Genomic DNA, 14,883 nt, shown 5'->3' on the forward strand with positions numbered 1-14,883 from the left:
CTACTGAAAGCATCTCCATCCATAGATGCCTGCTGTGCCTTGTTGTGCCGAATAAAGAAGCTGCTTTGTATCTACCAGTGACTCTGTCTCTCCAGTGATTTCATCCACGCTGCAACACCATGGCTTGGTCACTTGGCTGTGGGAGGACTATCTTCTCTCCCTCTTGTTCTGTCTGATCTACAACGTGTTGCTGCTGTTTTGCTTGATCCCTCACTGAGTTACACTGGTTACAGTGCTCCTTCACATCTCCATGTAGTCTTACTAATTTACCATTTGTAGTGTTTTTCTGTACACTTGTAATTTCTGTTGCTTCTTGTTCTTCCACTACCCTCCTCTCACTGATGTCTGCCCATTCCTTCCCTTTCTGCTCCTTACTATCACCTTTCTGGTGAACCTTTACTTCAATCACCGCTACCTCCTCAGCACCTGCATTATTTCTAACAACTCCTGGTTGTGCTTGGCTCCTTTCTTTGTGACCTCCTGACTTGATTCCCACATATTGCCGGCCCCCTAATGAACCTTGTGAAGATCTGCAGATGACCACCATTGGCAATAGAGGCTGCCGTCATCTGTTTGTCTGACCTCACCAGCTCTATAATCTGATCAGCAGTCAAATCAGAAAGAAGGTGCTGCTGCAGGTTCAGCCTGCTGTGGTGAGTGATTCTCAAACTTCCCCTCTTTTCAGGATGCTGCCTCGAACCATGGCCTGAAAGGCCACAGCTGTAACAAATCATCTCCTTGATCCTCCCAGATCTCTTCTAGCAGTTCCTTGCTATGTGCCCCGGCTGTTGGCACACAAAGCAAGTCCTCTGTTATGTCACAGCAGCTACATCCACTGTAGTAGCTACTTTATGAATTCCATTCCCCCTCCTCTGGTCTATCTCACCGGCCCATGGTACTATCGTGGAGTAGGTCAATCCCACCGCTATCCCCAACTATAAAACTTCCAGGTGAACTGAGTTCAGGCCTTCCTTTGATATTTTCAGGAAGACTGGGTCATCCCTCCCTGGAATATCCAACCCTGAATACTCCTCATATGTTTGATAGTTACGCTCTGCATAATCTATGGCTGACCCATCAACTCTCCGAACCACTGACATCATTATTCCTCAGTTATTCTCACTTTTCCCTTAAAGAAACAATATCCCTCTTCATTGTTGGCATTCCGGTAGTTACCCATGTACCACCGTCCATTCCCTGAGCCATATTGTCCCACATATTCCTTGGGCACTTCACTTTCACCAACATCCGTTTGTATATTTTTAGCGTGCACCTGGTGAATTTCAATCACTTCCTCGAGCTTGCGCCAGAATTCTGCATTTCTGCAGATGACCTTAAGTGAGGGCAACTCTGACAAAATGCTTTGCTTCTCCCTGGAGGTGAAGAGTTTGTGGACAGTCATAATCAAGGTTAAGGGCTGCCTTGGGTCGTCAGGGTTCTCGACTTGACATTGCCAGACCTTAAAAGTGCCATCCTGACAGATATATCTGGGTATAGCCTCTCCCTCAAATACCTCCACAAACATTCCTGCAATATGCAAAATATAAATGGTGGTTAAAAATTAAATTGTACAGTCATAAAACATAGTACATAGTTTGCAAACTACTACTTATGTGCGCCTGAACTCATAATGCCTGTTGTATTCCGTAGCATGTAAAACTGTTATACCAAAGTTACCAGTTTATTCTTAAAACACTCACAAGTGCATCTGCTACTACAGTTCCCTGAACGCATAAACGTGCATCCCGCTGGTCAGTAACCACCCTTCGCAACTGGTGTCTGTCTCACTAAATTAACGCAAAATGCCTAGACTCTTACATAAGACATTCTCTCTCTCTCTGTCTCTCACACACACACACACACACACACACACACACACACACACACACTACTTTTATATCTACCAGTTCAACTCTCCGTCCTCCCTGATAGTTTGTGATCCAATGATCACAGACCTGAGCAGATCCACGTGTGAGTATTAATCTTAAAAAAATACACTGTCTATGACACGGCACATAATCATACATAGAAACATACATAGAAAATAGGTGCAGGAGTAGGCCATTCGGCCTTTCGAGCCTGCACCGCCATTTATTATGATCATGGTTGATCATCCAACTCAGAACCCTGCCCCAGCCTTCCCTCCATACCCCCTGACCCCCGTAGCCACAAGGGCCATATCTAACTCCCTCTTAAATATAGACAATGAACTGGCCTCAACTGTTTCCTGTGGCAGAGAATTCCACAGATTCACCACTCTCTGTGTGAAGAAGTTTTTCCTAATCTCGGTCCTAAAAGGCTTCCCCTCTATCCTCAAACTGTGGCCCCTCGTTCTGGACTTCCCCAACATCGGGAACAATCTTCCTGCATCTAGCCTGTCCAATCCCTTTAGGATCTTATACGTTTCAATCAGATCCCCCCTCAATCTTCTAAATTCCAACGAGTACAAGCCCAGTTCATCCAGTCTTTCTTCATATGAAAGTCCTGCCATCCCAGGAATCAATCTGGTGAACCTTCTTTGTACTCCCTCTATGGCAAGGATGTCTTTGCTCAGATTAGGGGACCAAAACTGCACACAATACTCCAGGTGTGGTCTCACCAAGGCCTTGTACAACTGCAGTAGTACCTCCCTGCTCCTGTACTCGAATCCTCTCACTATAAATGCCAGCATACCATTCGCCTTTTTCACCACCTGCTGTACCTGCATGCCCACTTTCAATGACTGGTGTATAATGACACCCAGGTCTCGTTGCACCTCCCCTTTTCCTAATCGGCCACCATTCAGATAATAATCTGTTTTCCTATTTTTGCCACCAAAGTGGATAACTTCACATTTATCCACATTAAATTGCATCTGCCATGAATTTGCCCACTCACCCAACCTATCCAAGTCACCCTGCATCCTCTTGTCATCCTCCTCACAGCTAACACTGCCACCCAGCTTCGTGTCATCCGCAAACTTGGAGATGCTGCATTTAATTCCCTCATCCAAGTCATTAATATATATTGTAAACAACTGAGGTCCCAGCACTGAGCCTTGCAGTACCCCACTAGTCATTGCCTGCCATTCTGAAAAGGTCCCATTTATTCCCACTCTTTGCTTCCTGTCTGCTAACCAACTCTCCACCCACACCAATACCTTCCCCGCAATACTGTGTGCTTTAAGTTTGCACACTAATCTCCTGGGTAGGACCTTGTCAAAAGCCTTCTGAAAATCCAAATATACCACATCCACTGGTTCTCCCCTATCCACTCTACCAGTTACATCCTCAAAAAATTCTATGAGATTCGTCAGACATGATTTTCCTTTCACAAATCCATGCTGACTTTGTCCGATCATTTCACCGCTTTCCAAATGTGCTGTTATCACATCCTTGATAACTGACTCCAGCAGTTTCCCCACCACCGACGTTAGGCTAACCGGTCTACAATTCCCCAGTTTCTCTCTCTCTCCTTTTTTAAAAAGTGGAGTTACATTAGCCACCCTCCAATCCTCAGGAACTAGTCCAGAATCTAACAAGTTTTGAAAAATTATCACTAATGCATCCACTATTTCTTGGGCTACTTCCTTAAGCACCCTGGGATGCAGACCATCTGGCCCTGGGGATTTATCTGCCTTCAATCCCTTCAATTTACCTAACACCACTTCCCTACTAACATGTATTTCGCTCAGTTCCTCCATCTCACTGGACCCCCTGTCCCCTACTATTTCTGGAAGATTATTTATGTCCTCCTTAGTGAAGACAGAACCAAAGTAATTATTCAATTGGTCTGCCATGTCCTTGCTCCCCATAATCAATTCATCTATTTCTGCCTGCAGGGGACCTACATTTGTCTTTACCAGTCTTTTCCTTTTCACATATCTATAAAAGCTTTTACAGTCCGTTTTTATGTTTCCTGCCAGTTTTCTCTCATAATCTTTTTTCCCCTTCCTAATTAAGCCCTTTGTCCTCCTCTGCTGAACTCTGAATTTCTCCCAGTCCTCAGGTGATCCACTTTCTCTGGCTAATTTGTATGCTTCTTCTTTGGAATTGATACTATCCCTAATTTCTCTTGTCAGCCACGGGTGCACTACCTTCCTTGATTTATTCTTTTGCCAAACTGGGATGAACAATTGTTGTAGTTCATCCATGCAACCTTTAAATGCTTGCCATTGCATATCCACCGTCAATCCTTTAAGTGTCATTTGCCAGTCTATCTTAGCTAATTCACATCTCATACCTTCAAAGTTACCCCTCTTTAAGTTCAGAACCTTTGTTTCTGAATTAACTATGTCACTCTCCATCTTAATGAAGAATTCCACCATATTATGGTCACTCTTACCCAAGGGGCCTCTCACAACAAGATCGCTAATTAACCCTTCCTCATTGCTCAAAACCCAGTCCAGAATAGCCTGCTCTCTAGTTGGTTCCTCGACATGTTGGTTCAAAAAACCATCCCCCATACATTCCAAGAAATCCTCTTCCTCAGCACCTTTACCAATTTGGTTCACCCAATCTACATGTAGATTGAAGTCACCCATTATAACTGCTGTTCCTTTATTGCACACATTTCTAATTTCCTGCTTAATACCATCTCCGACCTCACTACTACTGTTAGGTGGCCTGTACACAACTCCCACCAGCGTCTTCTGCCCCTTAGTGTTACGCAGCTCTACCCGTATCGATTCCACATCTTCCCGGCTTATGTCCTTCCTTTCTATTGCGTTAATCTCTTCTTTAACCAGCAACGCCACCCCACCTCCCCTTCCTTCATGTCTATCCCTCCTGAATATTGAATATTCCTGAACGTTGAGCTCCCATCCCTGGTCACCCTGGAGCCATGTCTCTGTGATCCCAACTATATCATAATCATTAATAACAATCTGCACTTTCAATTCATCCACCTTATTACGAATGCTCCTTGCATTGACACACAAAGCCTTCAGGCGCTCTTTTACAACTCTCTTAGTCCTTTTACAACTATGCTGAAAAGTGGCCCTCTTTAATGCTTGCCCTGGATTTGTCGGCCTGCCACTTTTACTTTTCTCCATAGTACTTTTTGTTTCTAACCTCACTTTACACCCCTCTGTCTCTTTGCACTGGTTCCCATCCCCCTGTTGTGAACTAACCTCCTCACGCCTAGCCTCTTTAATTTGATTCCCACCCCCCAACCATTCTAGTTTAAAGTCACCTCAGTAGCCCCCGCTAATCTCCCTGCCAGGATATTGGTCCCCCTAGGATTCAGGTGCAACCCGTCCTTTTTGTACAGGTCACGCCTGCGCCAAAAGAGGTCCCAATGATCCAAAAACTTGAATCCCTGCCCCCTGCTCCAATCCCTCAGCCACGCATTTATCCTCCACCTCATCGCATTCCTACTCTCACTGTCGCGTGGCACAGGCAGTAATCCCGAGATTACTACCTTTGCGGTCCTTTTTCTCAACTCCCTTCCTAGCTCTCTATATTCTCCTTTCAGGACCTCATCCCTTTTCCTACCTATGTCATTGGTATCTATATGTACCACGACCTCTGTCTCCTCACCCTCCCACTTCAGGATATCTTGGACACGATCAGAAATATCCCGGACCCTGGCACCAGGGAGGCAAACTACCATCCGGGTCTCTGGACTGCGTCCACAGAATCGCCTATCTGACCCCCTTACTATCGAGTCCCCTATCACAACTGCCCTCCTCTTCCTTGCCCTACCCTTCTGAGCTACAGGGCCGGACTCTGTGCTGGAAGCACGGCCACTGTCGCTTCCCCCGGGTAAGCTGTCCCCCCCAACAGTACTCAAACAGGAGTACCTGTTGTTAAGGGGCACAGCCACCGGGATACTCCCTATTACCTGACTTTTCCCCTTCCCCCTCCTAACCGTGACCCACTTGTCTGCCTCCCGTGGCCCCGGTGTGACCACCTGCCTGCAACTCCTCTCTATCACCTCCTCACTCTCCCTGACCAGACGAAGGTCATCGAGCTGCAGCTCCAGTTCCGTAACGCGGTCCCTTAGGAGCTGCATCTCGATGCACTTGGCGCAGATGTAGACGTCCGGGAGGCTTGGAGACTCCAGGGCCTCCCACATCCGACACCGAGAACAGCAAACTGCCCTCACACTCATACTGCCCCTCTCCTCAAATAACAACAGAAAATGAATGCCAAACCTCCCTCGCCTCGCCCGTTTCCGCCTAAGCCAGTTGAGCCGAAGCCCTTAAGTCTTCACTCTGCTCCCGGCTCACTCCGCAGCCCGCAAACTCCGCTGCCCGCTCTATGAGGCTCTGTTCCTTTTAAATCTGCCACGGTGCACAGCCTGACGTCACACGCCTGCGCAGTCCCGCCTCTCAGAACGCCGTTGGAGAAAAAAAATAACGAAAATTTCAAAAATGTCTTTCTCGGCACTCCCACTCAGACTCTCAGACTCCTTCTTTGAATCAATTATTTATTTAAAGATAGAGTACAGTGACAGGTCCTTCTGGCCCAATGAGCCATGCCATCCCATTACACCCATCTGACCAATCAACCAACTAACCCTTCCATCTTCAGAATGTGGGAGGAAACTGGAGCACCTGGAGGAAACCGACGCCATCATGGGAAGAAAGCACAAACTCCTTAAAGTGACAAAAACTGAACCTGAGTCCTGCCGCTGTAATAACATTATGCTAGGTGCCGCCCAGTGCATTGGTTTCAATGCTGAATTCAAGTGCTGTCTCTGCATAATATGCATACTCCCTCTGTACCCATGTGCAGTTCCTCTGTATGTCTCATTTTCTCCCAAATCCTAACAACGCATTAGCTGGTCCTCTAATGCAAGCTCAGGCAAAAGGAAACCTATGGCAGATGATGAACGCACAAATTAAACTCGAACTTGAACTACATGAGGGAGAATGAGTGGAAGGGCTACATGGAAAGGAGAGGAATGGGAATGGGATTACTCCCCAGGACCATGGAAAGGACACAAGGAACAAAATGACAACCTTCTTTGATCTATGAGCAACACAAATCTATGCATTTAGAATTGCAGAGATGATATAAAACACCTGACTGGCCTCTCTAGAACTGGTTCATCAGAAGAGACGGGCAGTGAAGCGGATCGGATGGGCACCCCTCTGCCTGAGTCAGAATCCAGCAGCAGTGCTGTAGTCAGTTCACCATTTGCATTGGAAAAACCATAATAAACAACTTCCTTCAGTTCCTTTCTTAACAATTCTTTCCTCAGTAAACTATTACTGTCTTCATCAACAATGTAACATTGTTGGTAAATTGTGAAGTTGGTTTATTATTGTCACATGTACTGAAGTACATTGAAAATCTTTGTTGTGCATGCCATCCACACAGGTAATTTCATTACAGCAGTGCTTTGAGGTAGAACATAGGAAACCAATATGAAATGAAGAATAATGTTTTACAATTACAGAGAAAGTGCAGTGTGAACAATAAGCTGGAAGATCTTAATAAGGCGTATTCTAATATTATCTTAGATTTACTTTTTATGTCCATCGAAATACACAGCACCATTATTTGGGAAATAATTATTTGGGAAATGTACTTAACATTTATTGCTTATTTATTATTATTATTTCTTTGTTTATTTCTTTTGTATTTACACAGTACAGTTTGTTGTATTTTGTATATTGGCTGTCTTTTTGTCTTGTTGGGTGTGGTCTTTCATTAATCCTATTACGTTTCTTGGATTTACTGAGCATGCCTGCAATAAAAGGAATCTCAGGGTTGTATGTGATGCATATAGGTACTTTGATAATTTTACTTTAAAATTTGAAATCTTGTCTCGCTGATGTGCCTTTGAAAAACAATGCTATAGCTCCCCCTATGGTACAGTTGATGAATTCGCCATTAATGAGGAGAGACTGCATTCAATTTTTAGTCTATGTTAAACTAATTATTCCCAGTTGGGATTAGTTGGGACACAAGATCATAACAATGTAAATTATGAGGTCAAGAGTTCATCTCATGATATTAGAGGACCATTCACTATCTAATTACAGCAGGATGGAGGCTGTCTCTGAGCCTGGTGGGACATGCATTCAGGCTGTTATAACATCTGCTTGATTTTGGGGCTGGGGGGGGGGCGCACAGGGAGAAGTGAAAACGTACAGGGTGGGTAGGGTGCTTGATTATGTAGGCTGCTCTACTGAAGCAGCAATATGTGTAGACAGAGTCTATGGTAAGCAGGCTGGTTTTCACGATGTGCTGAGTTGTGGCCACAACGCTGCAGTTTTTTCACATCATGGGCAGTGCGGTTCCGATATGAAGTTGTTGTTAATATACTCTGACTTCTCTGATCCCAAGGCGGCAGTCTACTCTGGAGTGGAATGTGACCTAAAATTGTGTGTTCTAATAACCTGCTCGTTACTTTACAATGCATGGCCATCAAACCACACTACACCCATTGTACCTCATGCATGCCTTTGAAGAACAATGCTATAGCTCCCCCTATGTACAGTTAGTAAAGCTGCTGTCAATGACGAGAGTCTGCATTAAGGTCTGTCTGTTAATTGAATTGTTCCCAATTAGAATTAGTTATGACACAAACACCAGGACAGAATTCCCCAGCTGTTCATTCGATTACCTAACAGCACTGAAACTGAAGGAATATTCCAGACAAAAGGGCTTTTCTACCTGCCTGCCTCAATATACAAGAACATATGTTGACAAGATATAGGAGTAGAATCAGGCCATTGAGCCCATTGAGTCTCACCCAGCATTCAATCTGAGCTGATTATTTTCAACCCCACCTTCTTGCAGTAAGCCTTAACCCCTTTACCAATCAAGAGCTTCTCAATCTCTGCCTTAAATACAGCCAATGTCTCGGCCTCCACAGCCCTGACAATTAATTCCACAAATTTTTCATACTCTAGCTGAAGACATAAATTCCTTGTCACCTTTCATGAAAATGAATGTCCCTTTGTTATTGCAGAACAGCCACAAAATATCCTCTATAATCTGTTCCAACTTCAAAATATCACCCCCACCACACTGCCAATAAAAGTCCACAATGAGAGCCCACAAAACATTTTCTTAGCTTGAGAGCCAGCTCTCAAGGAACATGAAGATCCTTGATGATAATCCATGCTACTTCCTGTGGAGCAGCACTGTCTCTGGCTGTTTGTGGCACAGAGCAACCAGATACCAAACCAGGCACAAAGCTCATCATGCCCTGGCCAGATGAGACCCCCATTCTCCCAAACACTTCAGAAACTTGAACTATTCAGAGCAGACAGGCTAAGGTATGGAGAGGCACCACCTTCTCCTCAACACCCTTCATATCTGTGGGGAGAATAAGTGAACCAGAGTTTGCACCATCTCCCAGTTCAATGTCACCATCACTCTTGCCACTAATTATACTGGAATGGTGCAGAACCATCATTTGCATGTCTAGCAGCATAATTGCATTAAGGGCGCAATTCATTACACACTATTGGAATCAGGTTGAATATCTCTGTAAAAATTGTGACACTTCTTGCTTTTTGGCAGCAGTATGGTGCCAGATGCAACAAGTTACTGTAAGTTACAATTAAAATAAAATAAATAAAGATTGCAAAAGAAGAATAGTGAGGTAGTGTTCATGAACTATTGACAAATCTGACAGAGAAGAATAAGCTGTTCCTAAAATGATGTTTGGGTCTTCAGGCTCCTGTACCTCCTCCCTGATGGTACTAATGAGAAGAGGGCATGCTCTAGGTGGTGAGGCTCTTTAATTACGGATGCAGTCTTTCCGAGGCATCGTCTTTTGAAGTTGTCATCGATGATGGAGAGGTTTGTGCCATGATGAAGATGTCCGAGCTCACAATTGCTGCCTCTTAAATTCCATACAATGGCACCTCTGTACTCAGTGATGCAACCAGCTATAGTGCTGTCCAGTTCCACCTGCAGAAAGGTGCTGGAGTTTTTGGTGATACACCAAATCTCCTCAAACTCCCAATGAATTATAGCCACTGGTGTGCCTCCTTCACGATTGCATCAAAGAGTTGGACCCAGCACAGATTCTCTGAGATGTTGACATCCATGAACTTGAACCTGCTCAACTTATCCACTGCTGCCATCCCTGATCAGGACCGGTGTACGTTCTGCCAATTTCTCCGCTTGAAATCCATGATCATTCTTCAGACATTGAGTGCAAGGTTGTTGCTGTAACACCACTTAATCAGTGTAAGTTATTAATCTAAACTCATTCTATCTATATGAATACTTTTTAGATGTTTTGATATTTAACAGCAGCAGAGATCTCTCAGGTGTACTACATACAGCACAGAACAGGAATAAGATCTCGCTGTTCAACCCATTTTGTGCCAGACTAATTAATCTGGTAATTAAAACCTTGTAGCCACACTGATACGCAATGAGCGAAAGCAACACACTGACTCGAGTAGGGTCAGGTTGAACCGTTCACTGTTTGAATTGGCGCGCTTAACTGCCTGCTCCCAGCAACCCCTGTTCTTTGCAGGGGGAAGCGACGTCGGCTTCTGGGCCAAGGTCTGTCCCGCACTCAGAGTCCTCTTGGTTGCCGTCGGCTGCAGACTCACCGGCGACTGCTGGAGCCGGTTCACTTGCTGCACGGGTGAGCCACCACATGAACCCCCAGAACCGGTGCTAGGAGGTGCAGGGTCCGCAGCCTGCACACACTCAGTTCTTTTAGCTGGCTGGCCTCGACGTCGTGGGGGTGGTACCGCAACCGGGCGTTCAAGGTCCAGATGAGCCGGTTTGAGACAGTCAATGGTAAAAGTCTCGTCCCGACCGCCACTGACAAGAACACAGGTCACTCCATTATGGGGCACCACCTTGTAGGGTCCCTCGTATGGTCGCTGCAGGGGTGGTCTGTGCACGCCTTGGCGGACGAAAACATACTTGCTCTGTTGTAGGTCCCTGGGCACGAAAGAGGGTGTTGTTCCGTGATGGGACATCGAGACTGGGGCAGTGTTCCAAGCCGCTCCCAAAGTTTAGTTAGGACCCCAGCAGGTGTGTCCTCCAGGCCACGGGGTGCTGGCACAAACTCAACGGGAACTGTGAGCGGGGCACCGTAAACCAGTTCGGCTGATGATGCGGCCGGGTCCTCCTTGGGTGCCGTGCGGATGCCAAACAGCACCCAGGGGAGTTCGTCCACCCAGTCTGGCTCTTGGAGGCGTGCCATCAGGGCTAACTTCAAGTGCCTGTGGAAACACTCCACCAGGATGTTGGACTGCGGGTGGTAAGCAGTTGTTCAGTGGAGCTGGGTTCCGAGCAGTTGCGTCAGTGCAGACCACAAAGCCGATGTGAACTGCGCACCCCTGTCTGAAGTGACGTGGGATGGGAGTCCAAACCATGTCACCCAGGTGGTAATCAGGGCTCTGGTGCATGTCCCCGTGGCCGTGTCAGTGAGTGGGACAGCTTCCAGCCACCTCGTGAACCTGTCCACCATGGTGAACAGGTATCTCGCTCCTCTCAAAACCGGCATTGGGCCAACAATGTCCACGTGAACATGTTCAAACCTCCTATGTGTCGGCTGGAAGGGTTGCAGTGGGGCCCTCACGTGCCTCTGGATTTTGGCTGTTTGACAGTGCGTGCATGTCCTGGCCCAGTGCCCGACCTCCTTGCGTAGGCTGTGCCACACAAACCTGTCTGCGATCAGCCGGATGGTCGCCCGGATGGAAGGGTGGGCTAAACTGTGCAAGGTGTCAAAAACGCGGCGCCTGCAAGCGGTCGAAAAAATGGGCCGAGGTTGCCCGGTGGACACATCGCAAAGGAGCTTCTTACCTTCGGGCCCAATGGTTATGTCTTCAAGGCGGAGTCCTGAGACTGCAGTTCGGTACGCCAGCATCTCTCCATCCAGCCGTTGCGCCTCAGCTAACGCCGCATAATCCATCCCCCGGAGACAGAGAGTACACTGATTGGACGGAGGTTCGTGACAGTGCGTCTGCCACCACGTTGTCCTTCCCGGAGATGTGCTTGATCGTGGTGGTAAACTCCGAGATGTACGCCAGATGGCATTGTTGGCGGCCCGACCACGAGTCCGACACTTTGGCAAACGCGAAAGTGAGGGGCTTGTGGTCTGTGAAGACCGTGAACTCTCTCCCCTCCAGGAAGTACCTGAAGTGCCGGATGGCAAGGTACAGGGCCAGCAGCTCCCTGTTGAAAGCGCTGTACTTAAGTTCCGGGGGTCGTAGGTGCCAGCTGAAGAAGGCGAGCGGCTTCCACTGGCCTTCGATGAGCTGCTCGAGCACACCCCCAGCTGCCACGTCGGAGGCATCCACAGTGAGGGAAGTGGGGGGTGGACTAGGAGCGTGGCGTTTGCTAGCGCGTTCTTGGCTTGTTCGAAAGCTGCCTTTGCCTCCTCTGTCCAGGTGACTTCTTTGACCTTGCCGGACAACAATCCAAAAAGGGGCCGCATGATCCGGGCCGCTGAGGGCAGGAACCAGTGGTAAAAGTTAACCATCCCAACAAACTCCTGCAGGCCTTTAACAGTGCTGGGCCTGGCGAATTGGTGGATGGCCTCGACTTTCACTGGCAGAGGAACAGCTCCATGGCGGTCAATCCGGTGTCCCAAGAAGTCAATGGCGGGTAGGCCGAACTGGCACTTGGCGGGGTTGATAGCCAGGCCGTAGTTGCTCAGGCGGCGGCAGAGTAGGGGTAACTGTGCTAGGTGATCCTGGTGGGAGTGGCTGGAGATAAGTATGGCATCCAGGCAGATGAACAGAAAGTCAATGGCTTTGTGTTTTGCATTCTGTGTCTTTCACTTTTTTTTGATGTTTAGGTGATTTGATCAGTTTTTTGCTCATTGGTGTTTGCTGTTTTTCTTTGAATGGATTCCATGGTTTGTGTCTCGTGGCAGTCTGTGGGAAGATGAATCTCAGGGATGTATAGTACATACAAAATGAGATAATAAATCTACTTTGAATCTTTTAATTTATGTCAATTACCTGTAGAGAATAAAGTTGGTAAATACTCTAGAGTGTATCATGCTTTTAAGATCTGAACAAGGGAAAACAAGATGCAAATGAACATTAACTTTAGCATAAAATCATCAGCATTTAATTAACATTAGCATAAAATCAAGCATTTGGCCAGTGTTAAACGATAAATTGAATATTTCGTCAGTATAGTTCATTTGAGAACAAAGCAGCAGAATTAGGTGACCACTTAAGCAAACCGTTGAATTGTCACAATCGAGGCAGAGGGCAACACAGCTTTGGTACAGGCCCTTTTGCCAAAAGAGTCCATGCTTACCAGATTGTCCATCACCCCAGTCCCAATAGCCTGTGTTCAGCTCATTTCCCTCCAGGCCCTAAATGACGCTGTCATCTCTGCTTCACCCACTTCCTCTGGCAGAACATTCCATTTACTCACCACCGTCTACCTGAAAATATTGCCCTTTGAGGGCCTTTCAGAATCATTTCCCTCCCATCCTAAATCGATGCTCCTTTTTGGACTCCCCTACCCTGGGGAAAATATTGTTGCCAACCACCTCATCTAATCTCTCAGAATTTTAAACACATCTCTAAGTTCGTCTCTTAGTCTCCTAAATTCCAAAGAGTGAAGACCTAGCCCGGCCAACCTCCATAATTCAGGGCCTCTGGAGCAATACACAATGTATTAGTTCATAACAGATCACCCAACTAGATTGAGAACATTTCTTAAACTCTCAAAAGAAATTAGATTACCTGATATAATTGAAGTGAACTAACACCTCACAGAGAAGTGATACCTCTCTGCCCATTTTGAAGGAGAGAGCGAGCCTGCAGTATGTCAAATTGTCCAGTGAAAATATTTTTTTCAGCTGCTGATCATGATCTTTCTTTTTTTTTAATATAATTTTTATTGAGTTTTCAAGTGATACATGAGGAAAAAAAAATCTACCCTCCCCCCTCCCCTTAAACCCCCCCCCCGATATATACTCCTACCTAAAAAGAAAAGAAAAAAAAAGGAACCGCCTGAATATTGGAAGGTTTGCACATGCTCCATGGGATAAAAATAAATTTAATATATATTTGTTACTCTCCCCCAAGGAACCCAGATCTTCATCACCGGAGCTATAAATAAGGGCTCCAAATATTCAAAAATGTTACATATTTATCTCTTAAAATCTAAAACATTACTTAGCTTCTCAACTCTCATAGTTCCCTGGGGAATCTCTTTGAACTTCACCATGTTGCTATGTGTTTCCCTCCCAATCATCCAGGCAAAAAGAAAAAAAAGATAGATAGATACAAAAAAAAACAAAATACCCCCCTACTAATATTGTGAATGAAAAGATACACAACACTACCCCCCTCCATTGTGTGGGTCGTGGCTATTGCCATGCTTGCACACATGAATAACGTAGCAATTGGACAGTGTTTCTTCCAGCTCCCCCGTAACAAAAGATTATATATATATATATATATATATATAGAAAAAAAATTAATGTTATTATTCCCAGCTAATATTCCTCAAATTGTAACCTTTCTTCCTCTCCCTCATATAATTAATAATATATTTATATATTCATCCGCCTAAAAATTCAACAGGCCTAATCCTTAATCCAGTCTTCATCTTCAATCCATCTCGCTCCCCTAAGTTTGTTCTTGTATGTGGTGAATATTCAAGGAATCTCGCACAAACTTCTCTGCTTTCCGGTAATCGTCAAAAAATCTTTTTTCTCCACCAGACAAGAGAATCTTCAAGGTTGCAGGATAACGCAGTATAAATTGATAACCGTGATCCCATAGGGCTTTTTTCACTGGATTGAACTTCTTCCTTCTTTTCAAAAGTTCATAACTTATGTCAGGGTAGAAAAAAATTTTCTTCCCTTCTATCACCAGTGGCCCTTTTCTCTTCTTGGCAGCTTGGGCAGTCGCCTGTAGAATCCTTTCTTTGTCTTGAAATCTTAAGAATTTGATTAAAATTGATCGTGGATATTGGTCATCTTGTAGTTTTGGTC

The sequence above is a fragment of the Mobula birostris genome, chromosome 9 (genome assembly GCF_030028105.1).
Source record: "Mobula birostris isolate sMobBir1 chromosome 9, sMobBir1.hap1, whole genome shotgun sequence".
Classification (NCBI taxonomy): Eukaryota; Metazoa; Chordata; class Chondrichthyes; order Myliobatiformes; family Myliobatidae; genus Mobula; species Mobula birostris.